Genomic DNA, 13,140 nt, shown 5'->3' on the forward strand with positions numbered 1-13,140 from the left:
GTGCTTCAGTGTGGAGGAAGAAGGTGAAGAATCAAACAGCATTTCTACACCTGTAGTCAGAGATGTTATCTATATGCTTTGAAAGAACAGACAACACTGGGAATCAACACTTCCTCATATCACAGGTGTTTCCATGTGATCAGGTACTTCCTGTGGAAGTGCAGCTCTCACTGTGTGTTTCCTGTTTCACTTCAAAGGAGTTTGTAGGGCTGAGCTGCCTTTGACTGTGAACAGTTTCTCCTGTTTATGTTAGTTTGGGAGGTCAGCTGCTGTAATTTGGTTTGTTTCTTTTTTTATCTTAACACAAGAAGCTGATTCAAAATGTAAAATCAGTTACCTTTCAAATCCGTCTCCAACTCTGACAGTTTTTAATAGTTTCTTACCTTCCATCTCGTCCTTCAGCTGCTCTTTTTCCAAACTCACCAAAATATCTGGTTAGAAATGCAACAAAACCGAAGATATAAAATTTAAAATGATTTAAATAAAGATTTTCATTTTCCTATGAGATGAATGGAGCTAACATTAGCTTGTTAGCTACCTGCTTAATACACCAAGTGAACTAACTAGTCGCACAATGACAGACGGCCACTGTCTAACATAGTGTGACTGCACCTGCATCAGTCTGCAGCAGATGCTGCTGCCTGTCTGCTTTGTTGATATAATCACAGAATCACCGTGTTGAGTGAAGAGTTTGAAGGAACAACAAGAACATTCACTCCACCTCCACAACACACACAAGATATGAGCCAGGAATCATGCACACAGACACACACCTGCTAATCAGTGCTAAGTAACAGACTCATGAAATACTAGAAGCTCAGTCAGCAAAACCAACGTGTTGGTCAGGCTGTACCACACAGCAGCTCATATTATTGATCAGAGAATTCCATTTAAAATGCCACCGTGCAGTTTTTATGAAGAGGAAACTATCCTTAGAGACCAAAACTCATTTGGTCCTGAATGGAAACATGTTTTTAAGGCAGCAAAGGTGCTCATTTTAACATGGGAGTGTATCATGAGCATGATAATAAAACTCCTCACAGCGTGTTGTGATTCCAGCCAGAATCAGCAGATACAGAACCACCAGCTTCACTTCAACAGCTCTGAAACGGCTTCTTTTCACAGCTGGAAGCTTCTCCTGGGCTTTTATTTCTACGAAGGCAAAATGGAGAAAATAATTTGTTAATTTAATTATTAAACATGTTTTAATCATAATTTGTTTCCCATTTTTCAAGCGTATTTTATTGGTTTATCGTCAGAAAGACTTTCCACCTGCAGCCGACCTGATGATGAGCTGAACAAGTTCATTCTAGCAGTTTTGATATTTACAGGAGACTTTGTCACATGTTTGTCTTCAGGTGACTTTTACATATGTGAGAACAGAGACTCTGACAGAGAAACGCTTTGATGTGACTCAGAAACAGACGAATGTGTATCAGCCGTGTTTCACACAAAGACCAGATCATGAAGACAATGTTGGTTATTATAATATGAATATTATGTCATTAAAACAATATCTCCATGATTTACTGAAATGAAAACAGAGTTGTTATTCATTGGTCTGATTTCCTGTCAGCTAAAACTAGCTGTGAAAAGTGTGCTTTGAGCAGTTTCCGTGGTTATACTCGCTCCACAGTGTCGACCAACACTTCCTTGTTTCTTATATTTCTGCCTTCACCACTGATCTGTGAGATAACTCCTCCAACACTTTTCTGTCAGCTTGTGGAGACTGAAGAGTTTCTACACTTACTAAAATAACACACTGATACTTTAAACTAGACAATTTTTATCATTTATTCTCTAAATAAACAGAAAACATTAAAAAATATAGAAACATATAAACCATAATAAGAGCAGAGACTGCACACCTTCACCAAAGCTTGAACTTTCCTCCACACTATGAATAAACTGAGTCTCTGGACCCAAAAGCTTTGATGGATCTGTATTAGTTTGATATTTTATTGAGAAGATGGAAACAGTCTCTCCTGATTCCTGATCCCTCAGTATTTGATACTTACCTCCGTCCTGTGTTGAAACAGGGACCTGATGGTCTGTGCTGGAGTCCACATTCTCATGGAGGAGGACCAGTCCCTCCAGTCTCTCTCCTCTGTCCTCTCCTTTGCTGTATTTCACACTCATGCTCAACTCTGGATCCTCATCGATGATGGAAGACATTTTAAGATGCTCAGTTTTCAGCAGTATCAGTTTCCTGTACAGCAGAGCTGTCACTCAGTCGCTGTGTTTCTCTGTTAACTGGAGCTTTTCTATGTGAAGCTGATTCTGATTCTGCAGTAAATCATAAGTAAATGTTGGTCCTCTGTATTCTGATGCTGCTGTCGCTTCGCTTCCTCTGTCTCTCTGTGAGCTGCTTTGAACAGGAACTACAGACGTTATGACAGGAAAAGCTGAACCACATTTTTTTCATAGTTAAAATTAAAACTGATAACACAAAGTCCAGATAAACAGAATCAACTTTCTGGGTTTATTGAAGGTTTGTTCAACAAATTAAACTAAATTTCCTTCAAAATAAAATGTTTGCATTTTATTTTATTTATTTATTCATTCATGATTTGAGTTTATGAACTCTACTTTTTCACAGATATTTCTTTGTTGTTGTTTTTTGGACAGAGACCATTGAAACAGTAAAGAAAGTGGGGGGAGAGAGAGGGGCTGAGCTGCAGCACAGAGCCTGGGCTGAACACGAACCTGAGACTCTGCAGTACTTTTTACTGCTGCTAGTTTTTCTGTCCTGACAGATGTGATGATCTGATCTGTGACTAAATAAGAACACAGAAGTGTTTATATGACAGCCGAGTCACATGATGGAACAAATTTATAGGACAACATGATAAAAGTGCATCTGAACGGTTTCTGAAAATGTTTTTCTTATCTGATATGAAACTCACAAATACGTTGTGCAACATTTAATGTGCCACGCATCCTCGTGTCCTCATTTTACATCATCAGATGTTACAGCCGAGATAAAGTGGAGAGAGAGAGAGAGAGAGAGAGAGAGAGAGAGAGAGACAGCGAGTCTTGAGATGTGAGAGATTTGTCATGTTTCGTGTGTTTGGAGTGTGTAGATAGCAGTGTTGCGCAAGTTCCTATGAAAAAGTAATTAATTATAGTAATAGTTACTACTTCAAAAAAGTAACTGAGTTAGTAACTGAGTTACTAGATTCTAAAAGTAATTAATTACTTGAAAAGTAACTTTTGTGTTACTTTAAAAAAATGTTTAACCCTCTGGGGTCCAACTACTTTTGATGTTTCCTCCACATTTGACCTTTAAAAACTATTTACTTGCCTTGTTTGGTCTCATTGTTTTCAGCACAACCTCACGTGTCTGAATTTACAGTCATGTTTTCATTTTGACAAACTGTGTTAACACAATTGATCAAAATCAGACAAAAAACTGTAACAACCACAAACATGTTTAATTATCATATTTCATAACTTTAAATGCAAATACAAACTGTCAATTTTAAAATCATATGCACAAGTTATGCAAACAACAAAGTTATTTGCATCCATTTAATTTTACTTTGATTTTTTAAATAACCATTTCAAACTATTTACAGAACAATCAGCTGTTCTTCAACAAGATGCTACAAATTATTTGTGCCACTGCAAATATTTCTGTCCACTATAAAGGAAACATCACAGCCTGATACCTGCAGGTCTGACAGCAGCAGGTGTATCACTCCTGTTTCTAGGACATTCGCGGCTAAAACAATGTTAAAAGTGTAGTTGGTGACAGAAAAACGGGGTATTTTAAAACTACACCACCACCATTGCTGCCTGTGATTTGAAATGCATTCTGGGATACCTGGCTGCCCCAAGTCTACACAAGAAATCGATTATCTAGGATCGACCTGTTTTGACTTACTTTGCACGGCAACAATCAAATGTTAGAGAAGCTGCATGGGCAGCGTTAACCCCGCCCCCTGCGTTTGATGGGTGAGGTTGACAGATAAAATTAATTCAAGATGAGAGCCAGGCGCCAGGACTGCCAAAATGAAAGAAATAAATATATCATTAAATAATTAATTAAATGTGTCAATAATTAATTAAAATGTGAAATACATAAATAATTAATTAAATGTGTCAATAATTAATTAATTACATGTGTCATAACTATTTATTTAATGAATTATTTCACATTTAAATTAATTATTGCCACATTTAATTAATTATTTAAGGGTGTACTTAATTAATTCATTATGGCAGTCCTGGCGTTCCATACTTGTGAAGCTCGCACACAAGAATTTCACTCACATGTAGTGTACCAGTGTACCTGCACATGTGATGTGACTATAAAAGTCATTTGATTTGATTTGATTTGAAAAGGAACACAGTTTTTCCCGGACTTCAGCTAGAATGAAAAAAGAAACAAATGTAACCCTGGTAAGATTTACAGCAATCAGAAGTACAGGGTTCTTTGAATGCATCGTAGTTCTCGTCTGATAGTTTAATTTCCGGGCTTGCCCTGAAGGCATCACCTGCAGCTCGGTGTGCGGTGTGTGGTGTAGAAGAACAAAGACGGCAAGGAAAAACTCCATGCTGCCGCGGAGCACGGTTTTCCCAGTCAAAAGAGAGAAAAGAGGTTCAATTAATATTTGTGAGAGAGCTGTCGTTAGCGGTGAACCACAGACGGGTACCTACCTCGAAGGAGTCGGAGTGTCTCTTTGAACTTTTTGAACTATTCTGGTGAGTTAGCCTAGCTCACTTAGCACCGCTATTGCAGTTTAATGCACTGAAAAAAACAACTAACCAGTCAGAATAGTAGTAAATGTGTTTAATTATGTTTAAGGTGTGTTTTCATAGTATTGCAATGTTGTGACAGTTTTGTTTATTATGAGTGTTTAGTGTTTTTTCCTTTCTTGGGCCTGCTAGTTCAGCCGCGGCCAGCTAAGTGGTTATGCGCAGTTCAGGTGCAATAGCTGTGCTGTAGCTGTAACTGCGGGTGATGCACAGTAATGCCAGTGTATTTACTTTTAATGTGTCACAAGATGCAAATTTATTTTAATATTTAAAAAGAACCAAGGACATTAGGAACAAGGACATTTAAGGAATGTGGACATCTAACATTCTGCGTATTTGTGTGCAGACTGTTTTTTTTTTTGAGGGACATTTCTGTGGAATCAGAACGATGCCACCTTGAAACGAAACCGAAAAAAATATTGAAACCAAAAAAAAAATATTGTAACTGAAATAAATGTACTGAAAAATCTTGTATTGAAACCGAAAAAAAAATTGAAACCGGGGATTCTGGCCCGCGTGTATTTGCATACATTATAGAGGCCACTAGTGCTGACCAAGCTGCCATCTTTCTCTCTTCCCGTCTTTCAATGGCTGCTTCAATTTCAGCTGGACCCTCCAAACCGCAAGTAAGTATCATTTTTGTCATCTTTCCTTGCTGTCCCACTGGACTGGACATTAGTTTAGTTTTTTTAGCTACATCTGGTGAAGTTGTGGTAAAATGCTGGTATTAGCCTATTCGTCGTAGCAAGCTAGCCCGAAGCTAATATTAGCTAAATTTAGGGACACCCGTTAGTGATGGGTCGTTCGCGAACGAAATGGCTCTTAGAGCCGGCTCTTTGAAGTGAACGACGCGAGCCGGCTCCTTATTGGGAGCCGTGAGGTTTGTTTTTTTTCTTTCTCTCACCCTCTCTCTCTCGCCCTTTTTTCGCTAAACTCCGCATGCGCGGCCTGTACTTTGCGCTGGGCAGAGGGGGGAGGGGCGTTAGTTACACTCGCAGTAGCACAGGAACAGAGCCAGAGAGAAAGAGAGCGAGGGACAACAACGTCACATTAGAAAGGTATAGTAATCATCCACTATTTTCAGTTGCAGATGATAAAGGATTCAGAAATCATGCAGGCCCATATGACAGAGAATGTGCATCTTCTTTTTGTTTTAATATTTTAATTTATATTTAATTGTGTTGTGGTTTGCAGTGTTTTGTGTTGTTTCACGTTAAATTTGTTTAAAAGGAAAAAGCTGAAAATTTAAATAGTTAAAAGTTTAAAATGTAAATAGTTGTTTTTTGTATTATATGATTTATTTATTACATTTTATGTGGAGTGAATAAATAAAGTATATTTATGGTGGACCTTAGAGACAAAGCACGTACAAACTCCAAAACACGTACAAACTCCTAAGCATGTACAAACTCCAAAACACGTAAAAACTCCAAAACACGTAAAAACTCAGAAGCACATACAAACTCCAAAACACGTAAAAACTCAGAAGCACGTACAAACTCAGAATCACGTACAAAAGACAACAGAAGTGCTCCAGGATGCTAGGGCGCAGTGTTGAGCTTTTGTTACCTAGTGGCTACACAAGCCAGGAAGTATCAACAACCGGATTTGGTGTGTGGTAGTAACAGGTAAATGAACTTTTTTTAAAAAATTATTTGAATAAATATGAGTGCTTGTCTATAAATACACAAACAATACACACATGCTTTCAATTGTGTAATTTAAGTGATCTGGGTAGCTCTGTTTTGGAAGTTAAGTAAACGCTAGAAATGTGTTTTGGAGTTTGTACATGCTTTAGAGTTTGTACGTGCTTTGTCTCTAGGGGCCATATATAAACATATATAAATAAAACCACTTTTTTTACATTAGTAATTCCTTTTCTGCATAATTTTATATTATTGTTAATGATTAAATAATTAAAGCAACAAAACAACCTGAAGAGCCGGTTCGGAGCCAAAAGAGCCGGCTCTTTTTAGTGAGCCGAGCCGAAAGAGCCGGATCTCTAAAAAGAGCCGGAAATCCCATCACTAACACCCGTGTCTCTTTAGGAGTTGGAGGCCGGTGTTTTAGGAACGGCACAAGATCTCATCAACAGGCAGTGTTGGGCAGTAACGTAATACATGCACCGGTGTTACGTATTTAAAATACAAAATATGAGTAAATGTATCCGTTACAGTTACCGTTCAATAGGTGATATTGAGAATACAGTTAGTTTGTTGAAATAAATGGATTACATGGCGGTATTTTCCTGTTTCATATGTTAGGCTATGGTCTCTCTATTTTTGGTAATTCCACGCCGGTGGAAACCCAAACAAAACACGCAATAAGAGCCTCTAAAAATTATTATACAAAAATGATTTAATATGAAGGCAATAGCAGAGTGTTACAGGCATCGCCCTAAACAATGTAGCCTCATGGGCAGTGTAGTCCGTGCTGCAGGGAGAATGGACTGCTGTACCCGTTATGTGTCTGTGAGCGAGGGAGGGAGAAAAAGGAAAAGTACGAGCTGTCATCGAGCAGAAATGGGAGCTGGAAGCATGTAAATATAATAATAACCACTGCAGCCAAGAAGAGAGCCTGACGAGCCCAGTTGTAAGTAAGCTATTAAGACTCGACTGTACACCGTGTTCGTGTTTTCCTCTGAAACCATAAGTCCCGTTGGAGCAGCCTTTCAACGCCTCTCTCTGTCTCTGCTAGCAAAGTTGACCCAGACAACAAAGTAAAGCTAGTTTTCAGCTACGAGCCCGACACGAACTCGACGTAACACCTGTGGTCTGTTCCCTTATTGTTTGTATTCATTGTCTGCATTCCCTTGTGTTGCTTGTTGTTGGGTCTAAACATACGACCCTGCTGGATTCAGACCACGAGAGACTGCAACCAGAACACAAGAGCCACTGGTACGGTTTGCTTGCAAGGGGAGATTGCCTCCCAGAACTGACACAAGCTCGCCCGTAGCCAACTCCAAACTCGAAACTCCCCTCGCAGCCTTTTATTCAGAGAACACACACTGTGAATGTGTTTGTATGTGTGTGTGTCTCTGTATACGTGACTTCCTGCTACACAACATATGTTTACAACCATTTAACAACATCCGTATTCATAAAAGGGTCATCTCCCCCCACCCTGTATATGGCTTAACCCCCTTAATGGTCCACCATATACAAGCATAGTTGAGCCCATAAAGGGCAGGAAGTGGACGTTCCTGAGAAAATAAGCAAACCAGAATCTTTACATGGAATGTGCCTGCAGTTGAACACTATAGCTGTAGCCTCCCCTGCCATCCTACATGCAGGGGAGGAGAATAGAAACAAGAATATCTTCAATCACGCATTTTAAACAAGGTTTACAATTCGAAGCACAACAATGACAATTTTTAACAAAGTCACTCCAACACTTGTCATGATGTCCCTCATCCCTCTAGCTGTGTGTTCTAGTTAGTGTTTCCTGGTTTACTTGTGGTGCTTTTGTAATCAAGAACACCATAACTAGCGCAGCAGCCAGACCCTGAACTTCAGCAGGTAACTGATGAGCAGTCAGGCTGCAGCCTCCGTCTCCACCTGTTCATGCTTCTATGGTAGAATCACTGGATAGACCCAGAACAAGCTGGAGAAATTAGATCTCTTGGCTGGTCTGGGAATGCCTTCATGTTCCCTTGGATAAGCTGGAGGAGGTGGCTGTGGAAGTGTGTCTCCCTGTAACCTGAGCCATCCAGCATCCAAGCCCAGTCTGAGTCAGGCAGCCTTCAAACCTTGATGCTGCTGCTAGGTCTGTCAGAGGTGAGAGGTCCCATAATGAAACCAGTTCCAGCTCAGTGACTGCTCCACCAGGGGCATCCCCAGTAACTGGTTGGAGTTTGAGCGTGGACACACTGCCCCAGTGAGTGTACCCCAGCCGGGTATCCCTGTGGAACCAGAGCCAGCGAGCCTAAAGATTTTCCTTTCTATTTGTCTGAGACCTCTGAGTTATCCAGCCAGGCCCCAGGAGGGCTCCTGTCTACCTCCAAGTCTCCAGAGAAACTCTGCCTTTGCAGCCAATCTTCAAAGCTGCCACTGTTAGCAACACGTCCGTCCTCCAGAGAAGTTCTTTCACCTCCTCCATTTTCATACTGTCCACATGTTCTGACCCTCTTCTCCTCTCTGCTTCAACCCCACCATTGTTTTTGTTTTTTTACTTTTCTGCTCTCTGGTTTTCATTTTCGTTCTGGGTAAATATCTTCTTACCGACTGCTGTTAGTGGGCAGGCAGAGAAATCTTGGAACAGGTTGGAAGTGACGTCGTTTAAGGAAACACACACTTTAGTTTCAGCTGTTTTCCTAATTAGAGATGTTTAAACATCCAATGTTTACACGAATGAAACCACTGAGGGGAAAATCTGAATGTGTGAGCATAAAGAAGAAAATAAATACATTTTATTTGCTCAACAAAAGCTTCTGCTTACTGCTTCACCATTATCTGTTCAAATGATGACTTAACCAAGATACTGTTTTCACTGTCCAACTCTTCTTTCAGGTCAGTAGATCTTTTACCTGCTCACCTTTACTCATCTTCCTTCTGTGATTCTCTGATGTTATTTTTCATTGAGAAAATTCACACAATGCACAAAGACCTGGTTTCCAATGTTCCCTGTAGCTCTTCTTTTGTGATTCCTCTCCCATCACACTGTTTTTCTGCTGTTACTGATATTTCAGATCTCATCTGTAAGTCGAAACCTTCTACTTTTCAGCGAGACCCCATTCCTACAGTTTTGGTCAAGGCTGTCTGCCCTCTTTGCTTCCCCTCATATCTGCTATCATCTATTCTTCATTTACCACTGGAACTCGTTTGGCTCTCGGCGAAGGCAGTCGCACTTTTCTCCTCTCCTCCTTCCCCTTATCTTCCCTGCTTAGCCTCTTGTGTCCTTGTCTTGTCTCGTGTGTATTTCACTTCCCTGGATCAGTCTCTCACAGTCTGTGTCTAAAAACCTAAAAGAGAATTATGGATTTGATCAACTGGTCTCTGAATGCTATTGACACCCTTTTCTCAATGAGAAGTCTGGGCTCGGAAGAACCCGGGTACACGATGGACGGGTGGCAGAAATGGAGGATCGTGTGCCTGGCGGGACTGTCGATCAAGGTGCGGCTTCTCAGAAAGGGCTCACTGAGTACAGCATGGTTAAGACCTTGGAGGCGCTTACGGCTGCAGTGAATACTCAGAATAACACCTCTGAGCGTATATTGGATTACATCAGGGAAGAATCCACTCAGAACAACACCTCTGGGCAGAAGCTGGATTACATCGCGGATCAGTTGGCTGCGGTCGTGAGGTCTCAGAATCTGCTCTGTGAGCAAAAGACTGAAAAGACCACAGAATTGAAGGTAAATAACATCATGGAGAAACTCGCAGTTATCCAACGGGAGATTGAGAGACCAGTGTCGGAGTGTTAAAAACAGCTTGAAATTCTCATGAGTTGTTTGTAAAAGAAAAATCACCATTATGATGCGGCTACCCCTTCGGCGCCAGCTGTGGGCTCAAGGCTGGAGCTGAACAAAAACTCCCTGATAACAACGGTGTTGAGTCTGTTCCTTCCCATTCCATGCAAGGCCACCTGGGTTGGCTGGTAGACTGTTTACTTAGCCTGACAGGGCGAAGGACACTGTCTCAGCTGAACTATGGACACGCACACACATACATTTATACTGATAAGCACTCACACATCCCCCCTCCCCTTCCAATGCCTTCGACGCTTGTTGCCTCCTGGGAACACGAGGCGGGTCTGGGCCCACGCTGGAGAGTTGGCGCAGTGGCAGGATGGCTGCTGTGTTGCCTGGGATTACTCCTTATCCCCTACCCAACCCTGTGGCTTGTCACGTGCTCCATAATGTTGTGTTGTGGACATTTATGTGCTTTCTGTGCAGAGGAGTTTTTTGTTTCCTGTTCTCGTGCTGTCCTCTATAGCCCAGCATGAGCAGAGGTCTCTTTTTTCCTCTTGTACTTTTCTGTAATGCAACCGTTCTCTGACTTGTATCTCCATGTGATGTCTGTGTCGTGTGTGTAAGGTCGGGGGGCAGGTTCATTCCACTGCAGGGCAACCTGCCACTGCATGTGGTGAATAAAATTTGAACTTGAACTTGAACTGTTCCTGCTTCCCTCAAAATTGCTGCCGTCACCCCAATAGTGAAAAAAAAAATGGTCTAGATCCCAGTAATTTTGATCATTTCCGTCCTATTTCCAATCTACCATTCCTTTCAAATATTCCTGAGAAGATAGTTGCCACACAACTCCACTCACATTTAACTAATAATAATCTGTATGAACAGTTCCAGTCTGGTTTTCGTCCCTCCCACAGCACAGAAACAGCACTTATAAAAATAACCAATGATCTTCTTATGGCAGCTGACTCCGGTTTACTTTCCATTCTTATTCTCCTCGATCTGAGCGCTGCTTTCGACACTATTTCTCACTCTGTACTTCTCAGTAGGCTAGCCTCCATCGGTCTCTCCCATACTCCACTAGCCTGGTTTAAATTGTACCTGTCTGATCACACTCAGTTTATTCAACTCAAATCCTTTACTTCTCAGCCCTTTCCTCTGGTCACTGGCGTGCCCCAGGGATCTGTCCTGGGCCCCCTTCTTTTCATTATCTACCTTCTTCCGCTTGGACACATTTTTCATAAATATAATATCCAGTTTCACTGTTATGCTGATGACACCCAGCTTTATCTGTCCACTTAACCTGATTCTGCTCTCCCCCCATCCTCCCTCACCCTCTGCTTAGCCGAACTAAATTCATGGTTCACTTCTACTTTTCTTAAACTCAACAATAACAAATCTGAGCTTCTCTTGGTCGACTCTAAATCAACATTATTCAGAACCAACAGTTTCTCTATTACGATCAATAACTTGCCGGTCTCCGTTTCTTCCTCTGTGAAAAGTTTGGGTATCATCCTTGACAGTACTCTATCTTTCAATTCACACATTAATAATGTTACTCAGTCTGCATATTTTCAATTGTGCAACATTAATCGTCTCCGTCCTTTTCTCACTCCACACGCCGCTGCCGTTCTTGTTCACAGTGTTGTTACTGCTCAGATCGATTACTGTAATTCACTTCTTTTTGGTCTTACTCAAAAATCCATTAATAAGCTTTAATGTGTCCAGAACTCTGTGGCTCATATCATCACCAGGACCCCTTCCATCCATCACATCACTCCTGTCCTGCAGCAGCTTTGTTGTTTCCAACCCACTTCAACTTGCTTTCTCCCTGCATGTTTTTTTTATTGGTTACACACATTAATATTCATAAAGCTTGTTGCTGTATTCTGGTTGCAAAGTGTGATTGTGCTGTGCAATCATGTGTGTGGTTATATGATGGGAGTGCAGCTCTCCCAGATTGTTGTTGGTAGAATCTGTTCTTCTCAAGGCTGCTTGTTCCCCTTATCAATGTCGTGCACGTATGCGTAGGTTACATTGATAGCAAACAGAAGCATTCTAGCTTTTTAAATGGCAACCTACAACACATACATTAAACCTAACAACTTTTGTATACATTTAAGGCTGTTCATCATCTATCTCTGATGATGATCCCATCTCGGTGTCTTAGATCTTCTTCTTCTTCTCTCTCTCTAGCCCCTCCCCCTGTCTTGCCACCGTGGCTTTCAGCTGCTCCTCAACTCTGGAATTCACGACCTCCTGATTTAAGAAATATCACTTTCTTCTCTCTCTTTAAGTCTAGACAAAAACGCACTCGTTCAAAATAGCTTATCCCACATAACCTCTCCACTCTGCTATGTTAAATATAGATATAGAGCCAGGCATAGAGCCAGAGAGTGTTAGTGTAGCTGTTCACCCCTACAGTAAGAAACAAGAAGACTGATGAAGGAAAAGCTTCTTCCACTGGTGTAAAACACAGGTTTGTATGAAGTCACACTAACTAACCAGCAGTAACCCACATTTGATCAAAGCAGGGGCAGAACTTTAATAACAGGTTATAATGTGTCATCACAGTTGTTGTCAATCCAAACACACTTTCTGATCTTTCTAATGTAACTCACCTCTCCACCTCATCCCACCTCTCTGGGAACATCTCAGGCCGTCCAAAGTTTGGAGGCCTATCTCCCCTCACCAGCTAGATTATTTTGATGGTGTTGTGTTTATTATGTTGCTCTCTTATTTGCTTGTTTTATCTTTGTCTCTCAACGGGTGATCCGGGATTTTTTTTTTCTTTTTAAGTGCCCTTTCTCACTGTCCTCCTTCCTGTCTGTTTTTCTTTTCCTTCATCTTTCTTCCTTTCCTATCCCCCAGCCATGTCTGTCCCATATGTAACAGCTAACAGATCATCTGCAGAGGAATAGCTTATTTGAAGAGTTTCAGTCAGGTTTCAGAGCTCATCACAGCACAGAAAC

The 13,140-nt window shown here is 41.1% G+C and overlaps 1 protein-coding gene across 1 annotated transcript in view; it reads left to right on the top strand.

Annotated features, from left to right (window-relative positions):
• Positions 1-13,140, top strand: part of LOC146492509 (class I histocompatibility antigen, F10 alpha chain-like) — a 153,949-nt gene that overhangs the window by 55,886 nt on the left and 84,923 nt on the right. The gene's annotated exons all lie outside the window — the stretch shown is intronic.

The sequence above is a fragment of the Neolamprologus multifasciatus genome, chromosome 22, assembly GCF_963576455.1.
Source record: "Neolamprologus multifasciatus chromosome 22, fNeoMul1.2, whole genome shotgun sequence".
NCBI classification, from domain to species: domain Eukaryota; kingdom Metazoa; phylum Chordata; class Actinopteri; order Cichliformes; family Cichlidae; genus Neolamprologus; species Neolamprologus multifasciatus.